Source organism: Peromyscus leucopus, chromosome 15 (assembly GCF_004664715.2).
Source record: "Peromyscus leucopus breed LL Stock chromosome 15, UCI_PerLeu_2.1, whole genome shotgun sequence".
Lineage (NCBI taxonomy): Eukaryota > Metazoa > Chordata > Mammalia > Rodentia > Cricetidae > Peromyscus > Peromyscus leucopus.
Genome location: NC_051076.1, coordinates 56833098 through 56848554, shown reverse-complemented (window position 1 = coordinate 56848554; position 15457 = coordinate 56833098). Strand labels below are relative to the sequence as shown.

The 15457-nt window shown below is 53.9% G+C and overlaps 1 long non-coding RNA gene across 1 annotated transcript; it reads left to right on the top strand.

Moving 5' to 3' along the window:
- The first annotated feature begins 1953 nt into the window (after positions 1-1953).
- On the top strand, positions 1954-11017 carry LOC119089163. The gene is made up of 2 exons (XR_005093029.1): positions 1954-2084; positions 5779-11017. It is a non-coding gene; the product is annotated as an uncharacterized LOC119089163 (long non-coding RNA).
- Positions 11018-15457: the final 4440 nt, after the last annotated feature.

The window sequence follows — 15457 nt, the reverse complement described above, 5'->3', positions numbered from 1 at the left end:
GTTCTTCCTTTGCCCCTCTGCTGGGCTCCTAGAGGGCAACGCCTTCCCTGCTTCCTCCACCAAGCTGGTTCTATTCGCACTCTGAAAACTGGCTGATTAGAGCCTCCCATTCCCCAACTAGCATTTACCAAGTGCCTAGTTACCACAGTTCTAGCCGACTTACCTATATTAACCTGTTTGGTCTCCAAGACAGCCCTGTTTATTATTAGCCCATTTTATTGACGGGAAATCTAAAGGCTAAGGGAGCTGGAAAACTGGCCCAGGGCATGTGGCTAGTAAGGAACCGAGATGGGAATTGAACCCAGATTGTCGGGTGCCAAGAACCTTGATCTTACCCCCTGCTGGAGCTTTTGTGGGAGTCAAACCAGTACCAAGCACGCTATCACTTCGTTCCTGGCGGTCTCTAGGGGATGCATGGCCCTAAATTTCACTCCGTTCTCTCACTCTTGAGCAATCACTGACTTCCTTTATTCAGTGTGGGCAGAGGGCTAAATCAGAGCAACAGAGAGAAAGCGAAAGCCCAGCTGGAGTTCTGCTGTGGCTCAATCAAGCTCCTTGCCCTCTTGGCTAGGCTTAGCGGAAGGACTCAGGGGTGATGGCTAGCCTGAGCCAGTCCCCTCCCGGAGTCGCTGACCAGACGCCTGAGTTGGCCTGGTGTTTTGTTCAGCTCTAGGAACCTCCTCACTGGAAAGTTGGAGCAGAACAGTCAGCTCCCCGCTGCCCTCTGCCTCTGGGCCTGTCTCACGAACCCCCTTTTCCAGTTTGCCCAGGAAGACCCCAGCACCCAGGTAGGGGGCAAGTGAATAGCTTCAAGAGTTTCCTCTTGTAGACTGTACAATAAATATTAATGGAAGGAACGGTGAGCTGGGGAAAAGGTGAGGGATGGCCCCCTGTAGCCTGGGGCTGGGGGTTGGGCGCTGCCCTGGGATCACAACCTTGTCCTCCTTTGCTTGCAGCCTTGGTGCCTAGCCACTATGGGTGGGGCTGGCTTGGAGAAGATCTGCAATGGCGTATCTCCGTAATTGTTGAGATCTCTGAATAGGCAAGCTGGCCTCGTGCCCTCTTTCCCTGAGGATTCTACAGAGCAGCCCTGCGTCTGTCCTGTCCCTGCCTGCAGACAGCCGAAACCCAAAATATCATAACTGAGCAATCTAAGTCTCCGAGACAGTCATCAGCTCAACCCAGCATGAGGCTTCCCTAGGGAGACAGGTCCATGTTTAACTACATGGAGACAGGTCCATTTCTCTGGTGGTATTTGCCCGTGTCTAGTGGGAATGGAGCTTGATTGCTAAGCTTCACTTCTACATGCAAAGGAGATCGGGGACGGCTGCTGCTTCCCTCTTTCTAGGGGACAACACCTTCTGGTGGGAGTCGTCTGCCTCAGGTGCCTGGCTCCGCCCTGCCGGCAGTCAGGGGTAAGCTGCGGAGCCCCTTCCACAGGGTGCAAAGACATTGTTACTGAAGAGTATTGCCTGTCTCACTCTAGCTCCCAGCTACTGTTCCCTCCAAGTCCGTCAGAACCACTCTTAAATCCTTTGCTGTCCTTGTAGTCCTGAGGAGGGGGCTTTCCCTCTTTTTCTGTAGGTAGACAATCAAGGCACTTAAGGGGGGGCGGGGGGAAGGCACTGCGGCCTCTACAGGCCGTGGAAGGCAGAGAGGCTTCCAGGTCCACGGAGCTCCTTCCCGAACAGCCCAAGAAGGGGTTAACTTCCAAGGAGAACACAGACTTCTCCAGACGAGTGCCCTGTGCCCGGCTTGGCGGACGGCAGCCCCGGGAAGAGGCCCTGGGATCTGTAGTTTGTGCTCCCACCCACCCCGGGGCTGCCTGTTTATCAACACTGCCGCGCAGACTACAGTTCCCAGAAACCTGGAGGCCAGGCTTTGGGGGGAAGGGGTGGGTGTGAAGCTGGGAGATGGCTGGGGAGGGGAGAGGAGAGGGAGGAGGTGGGAGAAAACCCAGTTCACCCCCTTCCTTTTGAATTCTTTCTGGTGTGTCTGCTGCACCGCCCGAGCTAATCCCCAAATCCGGTCTCCTAAGCCGCAGCTGCTTCCCTTTGCAGGGATGAACGGCTCTGGGAGGGAAGGTGAATTCATATTTTAATTACTGAGGCTCGGGTGCGGAGGGCACAGGGGAGGGGTGGAGGGTTCGGCATTGTCTCCCCGGGGCTTAGGGCACCCTCCTCACTGAGTCACTTCTGCTGGTTACCTGGGGTGGGTCTTGCTGGATATGCCTCTTCTCCTGCCTCAGGGTTGGGGTGGAAGAAACAATTGTCAGAGATTCCTGGCTTGTCCCAACACTCAAGTCTCATATACCCCCCTTACCGCCCACTTTGGTGGAGGGCATTGCCAACATTCGAGAGACACTGAAGAATTTTAATTCTGCCAGCCTGAAGCCCCGGCTTCCTCCCTCCTCGTTTTAGAAGTGTTTTCTTGCCCCTTGGTTCCTGCACATGTTCAGATTGTCCCCTTGAGGTGGGAGGGTCCGAGGAGAGCGAGGTCAGACAGAGAATGTGGTGTGAGGGTCAAAGGCAGGCGGGGATGAGTCGTGAGGCTGGGGGGGCGGGGGTCTATCGTTGGCTTGGAAGGAAGGGTGTCTGTGACTTGGCATCTCTTCTGTTTGGCTCCCAGGAAGCAGGCTTGGCAGAGGGACATCTTGGTCATTAGACCCTAGACCATTCTAAACTGAGCTAAAAAAGCCAGGTGGAGCTGAGGGGGGCGGGGACAGGAGCATTGGCCAGTGTCAGCCCCCGTCTTCATTTGGGAGTTTTCGATGGCCGTTTGTCCATTGCTTACCCACTCTTGAACGGTGGCTTGGGTGAGGACGGGGTGGGGGTGGGGGTTCCCACCGGAGCATAGATGAAGCGGGGTATTCCAGGATCTATATGACCCAGTCGGTGGGGGGTCATGGGATCTGACTTCTCCAGGAGGCCTCCAGCCCATGTTGAAAGTAAAGCCTAACTACCAAGTGTGGAAGGATGCAGGCAGGGAAGGGCGTACATGCCTGCCAGGGCAGAACAGGGGTGCAGAGATTTGGCAGTGGGGATCTCAGGGCCCCTGCTGGTGGGGCCTGGGGGGGAGGAGGAATGAAGCCACAACACTCAGACACACCGATTGGAATTCTCTGCCCCATGCGTCACCCACTTTGGGGACTAAGTCCAGTGGCCTTCGTGCCCGGGCTTCCAGGGTTATACCCTGTATGAGACTCCTAGCAAGGATGAGAAGGAGAAGCTGCAGGACTTGAAGGCCAATATTTGGGCAGAGTAGCCTGGCTCTCTGCCTTGATCTCGCTGCCTTTGGGAGCAAAGAACCCAGGAGTCCCACTGAGCGGCCGTATGCAGCTCAGCTCCTGAGGGGCTCCCTCCCTGTGACCCATAAACCCTTGTTCCTCCTATACCTGCCCCGACTTTCTCCACAGGGGGTGGGTAAAAACTAGTGTTTTCATCATCCCCTAAGGACTCTGGGCAAGAACAGGCATTAAAGGGGAAGAGGAAAGAGGGTCCTGGTGTCCTGGGACTGAGAGACTCTAGACCGGCCTTGGGGCGGGGGCGACACGTGGTTTCAAGAGTGGGTTTCCTCCTTAGGCATCCTTGTGGTGTCCTCCATGGTGTGTGTCCGTTTCTGTTTTTTTTTTTTTTTTTTTTTTTTTTTTTTTTTTTTTTTTTGTTGTTGTTCTGGTGACTTGAGAGGCTTTCTGGATAATACCCTTCACCTGCACCCCAGCATGGAGTGTGTGCATTAGTTACCGATGACAAGGGACCCCACTGGCTCTCTCCCTCCCCTCCAGATCAAGGTAGGACTCCCAGGGCCCCACGTATTCCCTCAGGTTTGGGCTGTAAATGTCAAGCCTTGACTAGCCCCCCGGTATTCAGAAAGAAAAAAAAAAAGACTGGAGGCCCAGAGAGGTCTATGCCCACCTCAGCGTCAAGAATAGGACCTTGCGTGGACGGCCCCCACCCCTGCTTTGTCATGAGGGGGATCCGGAGATTGCCGCAGTCGGTAGATCTAGAAATATAGTAGTTGTGTCTCGGTTCTGTCTATATATATCCGAGAGACTTCTCTGCTCACTATATATACTCCGCCAGAGTGGGTGTGTAAGTGGTGCTGGAAAGCAGGTTATTAAATAGCAGGCTGCCTCCCTACCCATGCTGACTCAAGCTGGGCCTCCTGCCCATCCAGCTGGTCACTGGAAATGCAGTATCCCTATTAATTACAGCGATTGGATGTATTACCCGGGACTGGGGGTGGATCCTGACCGGACCAGCTCCACAGCAGACATTCCTCTGTGCAGGACAAGCACGTTGGAAGTCTGTCCTGAAGGAGTTCCCCAGGAACTGTCCAGACCGTCACCACAAGGGTCGGGACTGGTTGGTTCCTCAAGAGACCGACCGGAAAGCTACTCCACAGGTGTGCCTTGAGCGAGCAGGGTACCAACTGTACCATCTCTGCAGGAGATGAGGGGGAGGCCGGTGCCTTGAGCTTCCGCATTCCAAACGCTGTGTCCTCCTTCCTGCCCTCACTGGGTTTTGCTCTCGGGCTTTCTCCCGGTGTTCTTCCTAAGGAGAGAAGCCGTTCCCAGCAGGCCTGTGGTGCCGGCCTGACCTCTGGGTAGGATGCCTACCTTCCTGTTCCAAGCTGACTGGAAGGCATCTCTTTCCCCCTCACAGCAGGATTGTTTAGGGACAGGATGGGCAGAGCCGTGAAAGGGGGAGGGGGAGAAGAGGGGGGACGACGACCATGCGGATGAGTAACACAAGGAGAACTGAAATGAGTGGATAAAGAGTAGGCTTCCCCAGCCTGAGCCCATAACCCCGGCCAGACTCCTGTGTTCCACCTCAGGCCTCCCCAGCCTCCACCTTCACCTCAGACTGACCCTTTTATCTGGGGAAGGGAAGGTAGGCCACCCTCCCGGCCCTTTGTGTGGTGCAGGAACTAAATGCAATGCCTGTTAGTTGGAACACACACACACACACACACACACACACACACACACACACACACACACACCACTCTCTGCACCCCACACTGACCAGGACAGCATCAGAGGGATTGTTTGCTGCCTCCTGGCCCTTGTAGGGGTCTCTAAGAGTTTCAGACAACTTGGGATTGTTAGGGGAGGACAGAATCTGAGACTCCATTCTAGATCCGTAAGTAGAGGCTTCTTCGGCCTGTAAACTCCCGCACCTGGAGTGTTGGATGTGTGATCTCAAGAACCCAGTGGACATCCCACCCCCACCCCCATGTGATATTGGAACCTGCATGAAATGGCGTGTCCAGAGACTGTTTTAAGCCTGCTTGCTTCCTGTTCCCCAGCTGCAGCTGTGTGGGGATGAGGTGAGGCGGAAGGCCAGGGACAACACAGGTAGCAGCTGGCTGGCCTTCCTGGTTTGCTTTTTTTTCTTTTTTCTTTCTTTTTTTTTTTGGTTTTGGTTTTTTTTTTTTTCCCCCCCAAGGTTTCTGGGTTTCTCTGTGTAGTTTTGGTGCCTGTCCTGGATCTCACTCTGTAGACCAGGCTGGCCTTGAACTCACAGAGCTCTGCCTCCCGAGTGCTGGGATTAAAGGCGTGCGCCATCACTGCCCGGCTGGCCTTCCCCTGAAGGTGATGCCAGTTCCACGCGTAGCAGGAAATGAGAAGCTGTGGTTGGTGGCAGAGCTCCCTTACTTGATGACAGGACAGGCAGCAGCCTCAGGGAGCCCCAAGGGTTCTGGGAACGATAACCCCAGCTTGCTTCTCTTTCTTCTTGCCTCTCTCCTACTCTCCTACCCTGCCTTTCCCTACAGATATCTGGTGAGCATTCCCCTCCTGGCCCAGGGCATGCCCCAGTTCACTTTCGCCTGTTTCTGTGGTCTTCACGGCTTCTGCAAGATGAAGAGGAAGAAGGAAGACGTCCACAGAGAGCGGGAAACAGCGGTGTGAGCAGAACCAGGGCCTTTTGTCAGCTCCCAGTGACTCCAGGCCCGAGGCTGCTCACTGTTATGGAGCTCAGTGCCTGTGCCTTCGTCTTCATCCAACGGGAGTCTGCCTACCGTGAGGGCATCCGCCTCTTGAGCCTTCTTATGGCTACCCCTATTAGCTCCCAGTCTTCTGTGCTCCTGGAGTGAGGCCTCAGCTACACAGAGGGATTTCCAGGACCCACCACTTGCCTTCTTCACCAGACTGGGCAAGGAATGAGGTTCCCAGGCTCGTCTCAGGGCTGCGTCTCCCATGAGGCTAATGTGGCCTTGGGCGAGGGAAGTAGCTGTTCTTACAAACGCCTTGAAGAGTTTGATGTTTGAGACACTACCTCCAAGCACAAGATGGAGTCTCTGCTGGGGCCCCAAGGTCTCTGTCCCCTCCCTGCATCCTCTTGGGCCAGCTGGGCCAGGACGGAGGTTGGAGGCCAGAGTTAGACATTTGAGGGGCCAGGCAGTGGGTGACTCTTCTGTGTGTCACAGGCCAGTCTTCCCTCAGTTCTGGTTCTGGATCACCAGTTCCGTATAGTCCTCACTTCTTTTGGGAGCACATAGATGTGGGGAGACCTCTCCCCAGGTACTAAGCCCCTCAGGGACTGTCCCCAGATCTAGGCCGGACCACTGCCCCCATTTTGTTCATCCCTCCCCTCCTTATCCTCTCCTCTCCTTGGGAAGCTGGAGAAGGCATTATGCTGGCATGTGGCACCTTCAGAGGACTCTTGAATCAGGGAACCCTAGGATTTCCCTTGACTTTTCCCCTCATCTTCCCAGTGCGCTGTCAATCTCCTGCTTCAGGGTCTTGTGTCCCATATTCATCTCTAGGACTTCAGAAGCAAAGTCGAAAGCATTTCCTTTCTTCCCCTTCCTCTCTCCTCCCTTCTCCTTCCTCCCTGGCCTTGGCCTTGTGCCTGGATCTCTCAGGTGCTAGAGGGAGAGCTGGGACTTAAGAACGAACTCTAGCAGTAGACATCCTTTCTGTAGCTTCTGGTCCGCTAGCCGGCCGCTCTCCTGATGGGAACAGTTAGTTCAGCACAGAAAGGAGTCACATTCCCACCACCATCTGGGACAGAACAGATAAACAAAGGCCTGGCCGGAGGAGGAGGAGGGTCCGAGATGAAGGAAGGCCTGAACTCAGTGAGGGCCTCTGAGCAAATAGAGAAGGGCTGTTTCTTTGGCTTTGTGCATAATCACTGGCATCAAGGTTGTCTTGGTAGAGCCTGAGCATAGCCAAGAGGCTTCTCTCTCCTCCATCGACTTCTCACGTCTTCCTTCCCACCTGAGCCACCCTACTGTCTGTTATTTTCTGTCATATTCAAAGAATCCTGAACAAATCCTTCCCTCAGGGGAACAGCAAGCCTCTGCATCAAAGGCCAAGTGAGGTCACAAGGAACAAAGCAAAGATCCAGTTTCCTCTTAGACAGTGGAGTCCTTGGGTGAGGCAGAGATGGCGGAAAAGTTTTTGGAGGCATACTTTGCTATTGAAGCCACAGATCCCTCCCCGAGTGTTGCTAGCTGCGACCTGCCTTCCAGGCTGCAATCAGAGAAGCCTCTCTGGAACTGGAGGATGAAATCATATCCTCAGTACGAAGAGGCGTTGGGTGTTATGTCCCGACCACATAGGCTCACCCAGAGGACAGGTCAGAGAATGGAGAACTTAGGTCTGGGAAGGGTAAGGAGGGGGGCAGCTCTCTGGTGCTCGCTTCACAGCCCTTGGCCGGGAGGCAGCCCCAGGGGTTGGCAGAGAGCTGGCTCAGAGAGCTGCTTACCCCACAAAAGTGCCCTTGGTGTGGGAGAGACATTGGATATCTCGAGCCCTTACTATAGGACCCTGGGTGGTTCAAGGTTCTTGGAGTGTACGAGCCCTGCTGCTTGCAGACAGCTGGCTGTCCTTGCTCCCTACATGCCCGGTGAGGTGAGGGTAGGCATGCCGCAGAAGACGTGGCTTGAGGAGGCGGTGGTAGCAGCGTCTAGCAAACGCACACTTCTTATTTTGACCGTTTTCTCAGGGAGATGGGGAGTCTGTCCCTCTCAGCATCTGGGAAGCAGCCGGAAACCTGTTCCCAATTCAGCTTCTGGCTGGGCTCAGTCAATTTTGTGTTTTCTGCTTAATGTTTCCTTCGCTCTGCCTGAGGGAAGGCCAGCCCATGGGTCTTTTTAGACTCTACTGAGGTCCTCTGCTCTCAGGGTGAGGCACACCTTTCATTCCTACGGTGCGGTGCTCATCTTCCCTACAGGATGGGTTCTGCGTTCCCCCTCTTGGGCTATGGAACTAGTCAGTGGAAAGTGTGTGTATATAAATGGCTGTTGAGGATTTTAGGACTTGAATGCCCTCTGAGACCCTGGCCCAGGACCCCAAGGGCTTCTTGTCTTAGGTTCAAAATAGTTCATTAAAATGTTATTTCCATTCTCTGCTCCTAAGGGAGGTAGGCGTTTGAATGTAGTATATGGATCCATAGAAATATATAAAGAAGTTGTTCATTTTTAGATGAAAATAAAAAGCAATAATTTAACTGAAAAAGATATATGAGATGCAAAGAGCCCTGAGCCAAAAGCCGGTTTCCTGGGTTCTAGCCTTGCTTGAGTACCAGTGATCCTGTGACCTTGGATGAATGAGTCAGGCCTTATTTCCGGGACTGGTTCTTCAAGGATAGAAGGGATTGCACCGATGTATTCTGGAGTCCAGGCTTTGTGGGGTTTCAGGTGTCCTGTGCCCCAGGGGATGTGTTCTGAGGACAGCGTAGTGAAGAGGGCAGGCTGGAGTCCCAGGCAGATCTGAGAAGTGCTGGAGTGTGAGGGGAAGCCCCAGCCCCAGCTTCTTCTAGAATGTTCCTCCAGTGAGGGCTGGGACACCAGACCCTGTGTGGGCCACGACTGTTGCCATCTTTGTGCTCCTATGGCACACATGCTGAAGAGATTCAGAAGGGCCTAACATCTGCTTGAGTTCGCTTTGTGTAGCTGCCCATGGCCCATCTCTAAGACGACGGAGCCTTCCTCCCCACCCCACCCACCCCGTCCCTCAGGCCGGGTTTGTACAGCAGTGGGTAGGAGAGGAGGCACTGGTGCCCTTTGTGTGGGGAGTTACAGTTTTCCCGCTTCCCCTGGGGTTCCTCCACTGACTCCTGACCATAGAAACTGCTTCCTCTCTCCCACGGATGAGTCCCACACCTGCCTTCCCTACCCAACATGAAGAGCACCTTGTATTGGATGTAGCCAGACATGGCTGAAACTTGGAGATGGACCCTTGGTTCCCAGCTTCACCGGGAGAGGGAGTCCGAACGGATGCATTCAGTGGCCTCCTAGCTGCTGCTCTTCACTCATCCTGGAGGTTACAGCCCCCCAGGAACCAAGAAGTAGAGTCTTCCCTAGGAATGACCCTGCTGTATCTTTAACACACAGGAAGAGCAATCGTAGCCATCACCACCTGCTCACTCCCAAAAGCTTCAAAGTACATGTCGCTAAACAATCCAGGACCAGGGTGCCTGGCTTGTCAGAACACACCCTCTGGTCCCCTAGGCCAGCTCTGGAGTAGTTAGTGCCCACCATGCGGGAGTTGCGGCATAGGCCCCTTTTCTAGATTCCTGTGGGCTTAGAACCTCACGTGGAAAGCAGACTATCCACAGGGAGCTGCTCAGAACAGCCTTACACCAAAGAAGACATTTCAGTAGCAGGGGCCCTGTAACATGGGCAGTCTGGGCCCTGGCTGACGCACCCAGGCTCTGAAGTTTTCCCAGTGGGCTTCCAGTCAGCCCCCTTCCCTGCTGGGGCGGCCTCTCTCCTCCCTCCCTTCATTCCTGCATTCCATCTGAGGGGTGGGAGGGATGCCAGCGGGGGAGATGGCAGGACCTAGACACATCCTCAGGACTCTCCCAGCCTCCCTTGCCATGGCAACGCTGCTATTTTTATCCTGTTGTTCATGATGCTCAAAGCTCTGACTTTCTCTGTTCCAGAGAGCCCAGCTGCCTTCTGCCCTCACCCCTCAGCGTAGCACCTTCTCGAAGAGGCCCGAGGAGGGAAAGGAATGCTGAGGGGAGGGGGCACATCTAAGCCATCCCTTAACCAAGGGGACCTATTTGGCTTGCTGGCTTCAATAATCAGTTTTGTGTTTCCTGGGAGGTCAGAACTATGGTCAACCCGGGTGACCACCATCCAGATGTCTCCTCAGTGAGCCAAAACACACACTGCTGCCTCTGTTGGGGACACCCAGTCTCCTGAGGACTCTCCTGTTGGCACAAGCAATATATAAAGAACCCTGCTTGGCTGGTTACGGCAGTCAGATAACTTGATGTTGCTGTGGAATTTAAATGACTTCCCTTCTGTCCCTCTACCAAAGAGCTAGGACAAATGCATCTATGTCTTTGTCTAGTCATTTTGCCCAAAGCAAGACAGCATATACTCCCCAGGCTAGAAAAGCAGACTCCCTCTAATTTAGTCATATTCCCTTCAGGAAATCGAGGTCCCTCTTCCATACCCCTGCAAGGTGCTGGGGACGAAGCCCAAGGCCTCAGGACCACTGGACAAGTGTTCTCCTGATGAGCTGCATCTTTACCCTGTAGCGTAATGATGTTCTTGAAGGCAGCATTTAGTGAGAGGTGTTCTTAGCTGTTTCTTCTGCCTCTCCTCCAACGCCTCTGATTGTCTTCCTGTGTCCCGAATTTCACCACAGTGGCAGGGAATCCCTGAGAATCATTGGTGCTAATGGTCTCCATCTATATGCTCCTCTGTCAGTCGGTGAGATGTGAACTCAGCATGTGGGGTGGCTGGGTTATGGGGTACATTCTATGTATGTCCCCCAATACATTGATCCTGGAAACAGGTCCAGATCTTAATCCAACGGACCGCAATCTACATCTTGTTAACCTCTGCTTCATTTGAGTTGACTCCTGAACGGTTCTTCTTCCTAGGGTGACTGAGACCCATTTACCAAGTCTCGTTGAGTTTCGTTCTGGCCCTAGCTGCACGGTTTCCGACATCTCTGCATCTGGAGTAAGCACTTTTCTGGTTGCCCCTGGAAAGCATGCTGGCAGATTCTGCGCCGATAATTGCTGTAATAAACACACTTTATTACGTCCCTTTGCAGCGAGTGAATTATGTTGTCAAGGCATGTGGGGCATCCGCGTTGGCTTCACACTACAATACACAGCAGCAGAAGTCAAACGTGTCTCTGCTGATCGGAGAGGAGGGAGAACAGAGCTGGGTGGCAAAGTCGGGAAGGTATACACAGGGGATGAGAGCTGGGGGAGCACTGGGGGACACCCGAGGCGCTGAGCCTTTGTGCTATCTGTAAACTGAGGGAAAGCCAGCCTCCTGCCTCCTAGCGTCTCAGGGAACTAGTGGGTCACACTGACTGGTGCTGGAAAGGGCAAAGGGGCCGTGGTTTAGAATTGCACTAGGATCTCATGGCTTACAGCTACTTCAATATAAACTAAAGATCTTTACTTGGGCTTCTCAGAACTATTGACAGGATGCACGACTGTCAGTCTTGCAAGGAAAGAAAGATGGAGGCACATTCGTAACCAAGGTTACCAGGTGGTATGAATTGTGTGTCAATAGAGCTGTAAAAAAGAATTATTGCATCGAGAGTCCACTTGGATTGAGGGGCCAGTGCAGAGATTCTACTACTGTGAAGAAATGGGGCCCTAAGAAGGGACAGAGAGCCGGGGCCATCAGCCCTAACCTCAAAGCCCGTCTCCTGTAAGGAAGGAACAGCTGTAGTTGAATTGATTAACTCGGGTCTCCCGACAGCTGGGGATTACAGGCGATGTGCGGTTTTTGTACAGCAGTGTGCACTGACTGTTCATGGCCAGGGTGGCTCTCTTCTCCCAGGTCAGTTTCCTTAATGCCTGGCACAAACTATTCACAAAGTGTTCCTAGGCTTGCCAGGAACAGGCCTACATCCTGTGCTTTTGGTTCAGGCGTCTTCTTGCATGACGGCCCCAGCCCCTCCGTTATCTGCATCCCAGCTCTTACCCTGAGGAAATAAAGTGTGCTGTTGTCCCCTGAATTCATTAAGTCAGTATTGAGTCCTGACCCTGAGCAGAGCGCCGTGGGAGCCACTGCAGGAGGAACGGGAAGTCAGCCAGCGCCCCCACCCCTTAGGAGCTTCAATATGACAGAAAGCAACAGGACAAGGCTCAAAGAATGCAGGATCCTCTAGGCAGAGTTCAAGCAAAGTGCTTGAGAGCCCGGAGAGGCCTCTCGGAGGGGACGGATGGAGCTGAGCCTGGGAGGCCAGATGCACAGGCAAAAATCCAGCAGGATCTTGCCGTCAGGTGCTGTGGGGACCTCTAACATCACAGGTGGGTCCTGTTGTTCCCAAGTTCCTCTCCTCTCCCTAAGCCTGCCTCTTGGCCTCTCCTTAGTGCTTTCACACAAAGCTTTGACCCCATGGGGCTAGACTCCAGGAGGGAGGTGAATGCTGAATGGCTGACAGACATTTATTCCAGCATCAGTGACTGCATCAGAGGTTCTGGGACAGGGTTTGCTAGGAAGGAGAGAAAGAACCCGAGAGCAGGGCCGGGGAGATGGTGCAGTGGTTAAGAGCACCCATCGCTCTTGCAGAGGACCTGGGTTCAGTTCCCAGCCCCTGCAGGGGGCAGCTCATAACTGCCTGTAACTTCCAGGGGATCCAGCACCCCCTTCTGGCCTCTCGGGCACATGCATGCACACGGTGCTCATAAAGTACCTGAGAACATCAGTAGACACTTAGCCGAGGGTATAGGGCACTGTCTGCACAGGGAAGGGGGCACGGACCAGCTGGCTGGACTCTGAGCACGAACACGCTCTGAGAATTGTACCTGGCTGGGCCACTAACACCCGAACACAGGCGTGTTTACTCTCTAGTCCGCTTCCTCCTTGCTTTCACTCACCCCTCTTTGAAAGAGAGAGTTTGGAACTCTCTAGGACATCATACACTCCCCCCCCCTTACCCTCTATTGCCCGACAAGAAAGGGAGTAAGACAGCAGGTTGGCACACCAAAGTGTCCTTGATGGCCCTGGCTTTATCTTAGATGAAACACTGGTGTTCAGAGAGACAGACCTTGATGTTATCCGCCCCGTTCCCTACCTCTGGAGAGAGTGACTGCTGCTCTTCCCTTCACAAGGTTGGTGAGGACGAGGCTCCCCAGGTCCCGTCTGTCTCAGTGTTCGACTGGCCGTGGCAGCCCACTGAAGTCACTTCATGTCCCACACCTCTGCTACTCACCTGGAGAAGGAAGGCAGACAGTAACGCCAGCCCCTTGAGTGTTTGTGAGGACCATCAGGTTATGCGCGCGCGGGCGGGTGCTTCCTTAGCTTACAAATCTGTTCCGCTGCAGCTAGCACAGTGCTGGGTGTAGAGAGACTCAATGAGCACAGGCCAAACTGAGCGGAGGACAAATAGGTATGGGGGTGTGAGGACAGCTGTGCACCTCTCTTAATCCCAGCACTGGGGAGGCTGACACAGAAGGATTGTGAATTCAAGGGCAGCTTGTGGTAACTAGCAAGATCCATCTCAAAACAACAGCAAACGCAAGAGTAGCTAAACAACCTCCTTTGTCAGGTAATAGACAAAGACATAGTGTATAAACACATTTGCCTCCAACTGCAAGGTGATGGCGGTGTGCTAAGTTGAAAGGGAATTCTTCCGCTGCAGTGCGCCTAGTGCCCTGCAGGAGGCGCTCTCGTCATCTCAGCCTCCGCGGAGCAGGGGCTAGGATTGGCACCGAGGATGGGGGGAAGCACGTAGGAAAAACAGCCCCACGCGTCACTCACATATTTACATCCCAACTGTCAAAATAGTTATTTTTAAGTCGAGTTCCGTCTGCTACAAGTTTAAAATCAAGCTGTGCGGGGGCGGCCTAATGAGCGTGCGCAGAGCCTGGGACCAAGGAGGGTGGCGCCTGGGCTTTGGAGGGGTGTGTGCGTGCATGTAGCAGCTCTTCTTATGGCCACTTTAGTCTTGGCTCTGGAAGCTGCAGACACCCAGCTCCTGCATTTCCAAGATGATGGACAGGTCGCTCCTGTCCCAAAGGAACCAACCGCACACGCCTGCAAGGACAAGAGGAAAATCTACCCGGTCTTCACTCCCTCTGGTCTTGTCCATGCGGCCCTGGTCCCTGACAGCCCCCCCCCCACCCCCGTAAGATGTCCGCAACCCTACTCTTCGAGCTACAACGTGGGTCCATGTCCATCTCCAAGAAAGCCTCTTTGTCGGAGCCTGAAGGCGAGGACCAGGCATGGCCCACAACCACTGGCCCCATGAACCCTTCCTTGGAGGGCAAAGCTCCTCTCTGCATGAATTCTGTGTGGGCTGGTCAGCACTGGGGTGGGCCTGAAGCTAAGGACCCTTGGGTCCGCAAGGAGCAGAAAGAATGTCTTGCTCCTCAGTGTCAGGCCTGTCGAGAATTCGTTTTTCTCTGCAAAGAGAGGGGCCGGTGGGTGGGTTTGACACTCAGGATGCTTCTGTCTCTTGCTCACTCCTCGGGGGCCGTGGGATTTGAGACAGACGCTGGCTGGCCCTGCTGCCATCAATATGTGTCCCAGCCCTGTCCAATGTCTGCTCTGTAATGAGGAGTGCTTCGGAATGTCACCTCCACTAATGGGGAATCGACACCTGTGCACAGCCAGAGCCACCTCTCTGTCTTCATTAGGCGGTCCCCGGCCTAGCTGCAGGCTGCTCTGGCTGGGTGACAGATGACAGGCAGAGGAGCCAGAGCAGCACACTCCTGCTGTCCAGGATGCATTTGCAGACAATGACCCCAAATGCCCCCTCCCCCAACCAACACCAAAATAGACAGCTGAGAAAAATGTCCTTCAAGAACGAGGCGCGGCGACAAGGACAGCTAATGGCTGGAAAGCAGGCTAGAGAGAACAGAAGAGCCGATTCCTGGGACGGGCGCCTCTCCTTGCCACTGATCTTCCATTTGGGTTGTGTTGGGGGTGGGGAGGTGTCTCTGCCTCCTTATGGTCCCAGCTATCATCACAGGCCGCTTTTTTTTTTTTTTTTTTTTTTTTTTTTTGGCCTCTTCTAATAAATCTGTCTGCTACGCCAGTCACAGCATGAGCTGAGAACATGTTCTGATTCTAGACTTCTCTCCAGCCCAGGCCTACCCGTAGCCTCCCAGCAAAACCCTGCTCCCTTTAATTCTTGGCATTCTTGTCCTCCTGACATAATGGGACAGCAGCATAAGCCGTGACACAGAATGGCAGCAGACACTGGCCTGGCTTCAGAGTACCCCTTTCCTCTTGTAATCTGTCCTTTAAAAAAGGCCAGCAGGAAAAGACCAGTGTCGGGACTGGAGAGCTGGCTCAGCAGTTAAGTGCACTGGCTGCCCTTTCAGAGGACCCTGGTTCAATTCCCAGCACCCACAAGGCAGCTCACGGTTTGTCTGTAACTCCAGTCCCAGGGGATCCAACACCCTTCCCTCACACAGACACCAATGCACATAAAAAATATTGGAAGGAAGGAAGGAAGGGAGGGAGGGAGGGAGGGAGGGAGGGAGGGAGGAAGGAAAGGCCAGCATGTTGGCAC